General features: G+C 39.8%; 1 long non-coding RNA gene across 3 annotated transcripts; it reads right to left on the bottom strand.

Moving 5' to 3' along the window:
- Positions 1-1,029: 1,029 nt before the first annotated feature.
- LOC138583104 (uncharacterized) lies at positions 1,030-6,549 on the bottom strand. Of its 3 annotated transcripts, XR_011305155.1 has the most exons (5): positions 6,472-6,549; positions 6,249-6,296; positions 6,112-6,156; positions 5,958-5,987; positions 1,030-5,786 (listed from the first exon to the last, which is right to left on the bottom strand). It is a non-coding gene; the product is annotated as an uncharacterized lncRNA (long non-coding RNA). The 3 variants fall into 3 exon arrangements; XR_011305156.1 differs by lacking the exon at positions 5,958-5,987; XR_011305157.1 differs by lacking the exon at positions 5,958-5,987 and having other exon boundaries at positions 1,030-1,940.
- Between the last annotated feature and the right edge of the window lie 228 nt (positions 6,550-6,777).

Raw genomic sequence — 6,777 nt, 5'->3', positions numbered from 1 at the left:
CTCATACTTTGTTCTGGCTACAGCCACTCAATGCTTCTTTTAGCCTATTGAAACACCAAATCACACTCTGGTACCCCATTTAAACCTAATCCAGATCAGCCCATTCATTTTCTGTACACACCTACTTACTCCTCCCTCAAAATGTCTCATCCTCTGTTTTTTTAAAACTTTTCTGGTTAGCTCTTATCTTATTGGCCTATTCCATGTGGAAGTTTGTGTATCACAACCAGTAAACTCTTGAGGATGTTCTCATTCTTGGAACAGATATAGTCCCAGCGCCTCTTCCTACTTTGGGCTCATTCACAGGCACACTCTTACTGGGATCGATTGTTGGCAACAAATTGCGCTTTCACTCAGTTTCATACCAATGGAAACAATCCTCTGAATGTGAGCAAAACAGTGTTCATTAAAAAGCAGCTGTTAAGTTATTATGCTGATGTGGCCATGTATTTGATGTAATTCAAGTTTGTGTGGCTAGCATTGTTATTGCATTTATTGATAAGATGTGGGACCCGATTTACAAAAGCATTTTACAATGGTGCAATCCCGTTGGAAAATGGTTTGTAAACAAGCTTAGGGTGTTTCATTGCAAAACATGCACTTAAAGAAGTAGTTCTCTTAGGAATGTTATTGGATGTTATATATCAATCGATCCCATTTTTGTCCAATGTATTACCTTCCATTTTCTGACATTTAGACATGCAAACTGCACGGGTCGGAAAGTACCATCTTGTGATAATCTAATCTGGTGATCAATCACCCTAACTTCAAGTGCCATCTAGGCAGTAAATCCTAACACACGTCCCTCAAGCTGACATTGGCATGTCAAATCGATATGCTACACCCCTTGTCATGACGTTGGTAAACGGCGCATCCATACGTCGGCTGCCAGCATATATGCAATCATGTTTCTGAATGCAAAACGCAGAAGATAAACACACACACAATGGTTAATGTTTACCCGCTTGTCACAAACACAAGATAAGTTATACTTTTTAATAATTACTCAAAATCATGAATTTAGTACGTTTTTATATTTGTATTGTAACAAAAACAGTTCACTACATAGATCATAGCTAATAAACCTTTTTTAGCACATAAGCAATGCAAGGACAGATTGTTAACGCCAAGCCATAGGAACCATGTTTCAGTCCACGTTCATATTACATGAACTCTTTCAGATTATATTCTTCAATGTTTTAATTCGAGTATTCTTGACTTGTGCATGAAAAAGTTCTGTAGATTCACATCGAATTACATATCGGGATATTGTTTTACCTTTTTTTTTAATTTATTTTTTATTTGATTTAGTTGCATAACAACTTTTCAAATATTTTATCACCATTTAAACAGTCATTTAGAAATTTCCTACATCACAAAAGTTTTCCTAATACAACAATAACAAATGTATCCAAATTGCATAAAAAAAGAGAACACTAAAAACATATTACAACTAACAGTTTAGATCTATTCCCGCTCCTTTAAACAGAAGGAATATTAAAATCTAACCATTCCCCCTAGCATGTAACTGCACACCTTTGAAGATATTTGTTGTGCTTGCATGCAATTTCTTCCTGATTTAACATTTGTTTCTACAGGTTATAGTCACATTTTTTAAAAAGTGATCTGTTTTGCGTCAAGTCGAAGATACATGGACATCATCGTTTCACGTCAAGCACACAGTTACATTATTATAATATTATAGAAAACAATACATTTAATGAACATTGAGGATATGGGAAATTTAGTGCTTTCTCTTTCGAGAGAAATTACGAAATTAGATTTCTATTTCAATCGATGTGTTGCTTTGAAGTGCCTGTTATCCTTTGTTTTCAGCTTGGTAAGTAAATTTTATCCTCAGAATTTGTACTCTTACAATTTCAGGAATGAGATTCTTCTTTCAGTCCTGTACTTTCCAAGATCCTCTTAGCTTTCGGTTTCTGCTTTCATACAAAAATGAAAAATAGTTATGTTCCTATTTCGGTTAATACAGCTAGATAAATAGTAAGACAATCATTTTTTCTCCTGACCATAATGTAATTGAATTTGAAAATGTTCCCATTATTTTAATTGTTTTCTAGCTCATGTTGGATAGTAATTACTAGATAAAGATATATGAGGAAATGCACACATTGGAGTCTACTTGTGTTATTTATGGTGTGCCACTGTTACACAGCAAAGAGATGACAGGTTTTCCCAGTCAGCTTTAAACAATAAATTAATAACAAGTAACAATTTTGTAACACACAGAAAGTATGTTGCTTTTCTGACAATGACAAATGCATGTCGTTGTTATAAGCAAAGTTTGGAATAAACTTGTAAATTACCAACATATCGAGTGATTTTCGACTTCAACCAATATCTGGCACTCCTTGTCCACCGCATCGCCGCTCTCTGTCCCAACTTGCGGACTATGCGGATGATACCCAGCTCATTTTCAGGCTACCCTCGGCCTCCTCCTCCTCCTCTCCTTCCCTCATCTCTGACTGTCTGTCCGCCATCCAGGAATGGTGTGCCACCAACGACCTCTGACTTAATGCCAGTAAGACTGAGATTTACTCATCGGCACACCCACTCCTTCCTTCCCTGCAGCTCTCTGGCCGGCCTCTCCTGGCCCTCCTCCCACTTCCACCTGCAAGGCTAAAAACCTCGGGGTCATCTCCGACTCTGCACTCCCCTTCTCCCCTCACATCTCTGACGTCGCTAATTTAGGCCTGGGGCCTAAATACCTTCAACTCTCTCTTCCTAAATATCTTCCTTCACGAGCCCTTCGCTCATCCGTCTCCAACTCCCTCATGGTCAGCCGCTTCTCGAAGCAACGAGCTGGGGGTAGATCTCTCTCTGCAGCAGGGGCCTCCCTCTGGAACAGCCTTCCTGCCTCCCTGAAACTTGAGGAGAACCATCTCCGGTTCCGGAAGCACCTCAAAACCTTCCTCTTCGCTTCTGCCTTCTCTCTCCCTCTCCCCTGCTAAACCTGCTTAACTCCACTGAATTCTGCACTAAACCTGCATCTGGGCCACTCTCAGCGACCTCGGTCCAGGGCCCAGCCACTCTCCACTTGCACTGCCTCCCTGGCTCCCCCTGCACTGTGGGACTGTCACTGTATCCCTACAGCCCCCTTCCCAGCACTTGCTCTGCACTTACCTTGCACTTGCCACCAGCTGGCCCTTTTATTCATTATTTTTTTTTTTTTTTACGCTAATTACCTTGTACTGCACTTTCCCCCCCACCTCCTCCCCTTGCACTTTCTCCTTTTTCCCCTTACCTCTGCACTTGCGCGATCTGAATGACACCTGGCCTAGTAGGATCGTTTGTCTGTCTTCCCCTTGTTTCCCCCCCTCCCTGCCTCGTCGCGCCTTGAAACACTTGTGTATAGGCGCGTTACAAATACCATATCATATCATATCATATCCCCTCCCCCGTGCACTTTTCCTTTTTCCCCCTTCCCATGCCCTTGCGCGATCTGAATGACACCTGGCCTAGTAGGATCGTTGTCTGTCCTCCTTTGTCCCCCCCCCTTGCCTCGTCGTGCCTTGAAACACTTGTGTATATGCGTGTTATAAATGCCATATAATATCATATCATATCAGTTGCAAAAACAACGTATTTCCATTGTGACAGAGACAATAAAGGGATCAGTGGAATCACATGGGGTGGTAGAGTGGGGGAATGGAAAGTTACTATGGGCAATGATGCGTCTGCTTAATCTGGACCTGAGCGATAAAGAGCACAAAGGCTAGAGTCATAAATGAACGTTTGTGCTACGTCTGGCTGCACAACCGTCTATTCGCAAATGCTAGGCGTACAGAGTTACAAACAGAGATAGATACAATCAGATGCAACACTTCATACAGACAGACATAAAGACAGACATTTGGTGGTGGTGACATAGCTATTCAGTAAGACAGAGTTCACAAAACTAAGGTGCATAGATGGAGAGAGAGATGGATAGAGGGATAGACCGGTGCACAGAGAGAGAGAAATTGATAGATAAAGATGTAGAGAGAGAGATATGCATGGAGGGAAATGTATGGAGAAATATAGAGAGATGCATAAACAGAGAGATGGATAGATATATTGAGATGGTAAGAGATGTATATATATGTGTGTTGACATAGATAGATGAATATAGATAGAGGGATTGATAGAGTGAAATGGATGGATACATAGAGATGAAAAGGCTGAGATGGATAGAGGCAGATGGAGATAGTCAAATACATACAAAAGGTCGGTAGAGATGGAGAGAGAAGGATGGAGGTAGATGGAGCGATTCATATAGAGAGATGGAAAGACAGGTAGGGATATAGAGTGATAGAAAGATGGATAAAGTGAGATATAGAGATGCATTAGAGATGGATAAAAAGAGATAGATGGGTATATAGAGAGGGGGATATAAACAGAGGCAGATGGATATATAGCAGAAGCGGTAGGTTTCACAGATGGATTGAAGAAGAGGGGTGATTGAGTGAGTCATGGAGGGAGAGAGTGAGGGTGACAGTTGTGAACAGAATCATAGTGAGATGAAATGATAGTGAGTGTCATTAAATAAGGTGTGCATTGGTAGGGGCAGAGATATACATAGCTAAAATGGTGGCGGGACACATGCACGTTTGTTAAAACACATGGCTGTGATAACAGGTACACATTGAAAAAATAATACTAAGAAATATAGAGGGATACAAATTCTTGTAAGTAATACCTATCAATATCTAAGTGAATACTGTATATTGAAAAATAATGTATGGGGAACATATATGGTGAAGTATGTAACTAGGGACCACGGATGAGGTAATATTTTACTATTCCAGCAGTTCCAAAAAAATACATGCAAGTAAAAGTTTTTTTTTTTGTAATAAAAGCTGATAACCTGATAATGAGTCCCTGTATATTCTGTCAAAGTGACAGAGAGACATTGAAGTGAAGACATAATGAAACAAACATGATATAAAAAAGAAAGATAAATGCAACAGATATGCATAGAAATTTAAACTTGGTGATTTGAATGGCTTTTTGAAAGTATACCCAGAAGTGAGTTACAAAAGCTAAAACATTCAAACGTTCATTAGACCCTCTCAGCTTTTATACTTAAATGTTTCTAGTGACTCACAGCATTTAGCTGAGTGTCTAATTGCACTCTACATGTATTAACCCACCGCCCAATTTGTTGTTATCTTTATATTGGCGCATATTACTCAATGGAGATACGTTTCAAATAATCTTTCCTTTCGGATGTTTTCACTATTAAAATACAGCGTTATTTTTGATTGCATTCCCTTACAGACTATGACTGATCCATGTCACCAACTCACATTTCTCACGAACGATGGGTTAAACTTTGAATTCATCATTTTTTACCTTTTAGGATAACGCTCTGACACCATGTGTTAGCAAGTAGTACAACAGGGCATTATGGTTGCGCTATTAGTAGGCAATAGAAAAAGAAAGGGTTTGCTCTCAAACTGCGCACACACATAGAATAATAAGCACAATGCAATTTAAATGAGTAGTTTTAATCAGTGCTGGTGCAGCCTGACACGTGTTTCGAGCTCCCCGCTCTTCTACTGAGGCTGCTTGTACAAAAATATAAAACATTTATGTACAACAAAAACATAAGTTGAGCATAATTCAATAATAAAACAAACAAGCCCCCAAACAAGCCCCCAGACCCAGGGCAAGTAAGGCAGTTAGGGCATGCCAAACCAACACATTAAGTATGTGGTTAAAGTAACAGACAGTTACACCAAATGCACATTTCAAATCAGTTCAGAGAAAGGAAATTAAATTCACTGAAAGTGCGTAATTCGGTGGAAAAACATACCACATTGTAAAGAATAATAAGGAGAGGGGGGGAAAAGAGAAAAAAGAAAAAACAACAACACAATTATTCAGTGAGAGAAAATGCTCATGGTAATCAGCCAGAAATGCATGTATAGAACCACTGACTATTAAAATTGTACCTTGATCTTGACTTGTGTAAAGTCTGGGTACTAGAGAAAAATGCAAAATTAAATCGAGGGGCAAATTTGTAAATCGAATGCGGTAAAAAAGGGGTCTGCATTGTGTTGCATCATAAAAATTGTTTTAATGTATATATAATTATACCCCGCTTACCATTGATAGAGGTTGAATAATCTGACAGAGTTAGACGTGGGCTCCCTATAAAACAAAGAAGGGATGGCTATTTGTATAGAATTCTGACTAACTAGATTTCCACCTAGCAGTCATTTAAAAATGAAGAAATGACATACCAATAATTTGCAGTTGCACGAAGAACGTTTCAGTAAATTATTAGTTTGCTGCGGCACGGGCAGGAATCGAGGAATGCAGTTGCGGCAGAACCAAAGAAAACAAAACAACAAAGGGTCAATTAGCTAATTAAGAGGGCTATCTCTGCGGACATCTAAATCAACAAAGATCGTAAAGTGATGCTCGCAGGAAGGGTCCGTGTACAAATTATCAACATTGACTCACCAGTGCGTTCACTGCTATGTGAGGAACTGGAGCCAAACGGAGACCCTCTGTGTGCCGAGTTAACTCGGAGCTGGGAGGGAAGCAACAGTGAGAACGCCCGTGCGCGGGCCAATCACCATAAAATTAAGGGGAAACCACGAGCGCCATGATGGACTAGTGTAGATGTAATGGAAAGGAAATCATTAAGGCTACTCGATATGGGCAATGATATGTTTGAGATGTGCGTATGCCGGAAATAATTTGCGCATGGTAAATGCACAAATAGAAATGACTTGCAAACAGAATGCAAGGCAGAAGGACATCCAA

Source organism: Ambystoma mexicanum, chromosome 3q (genome assembly GCF_040938575.1).
Source record: "Ambystoma mexicanum isolate Mex_15411 chromosome 3q, UKY_AmexF1_1, whole genome shotgun sequence".
Classification (NCBI taxonomy): domain Eukaryota; kingdom Metazoa; phylum Chordata; class Amphibia; order Caudata; family Ambystomatidae; genus Ambystoma; species Ambystoma mexicanum.
Note: the sequence above shows the minus strand (reverse complement) of the source record. Positions and strands in the feature narration are given on the sequence as shown.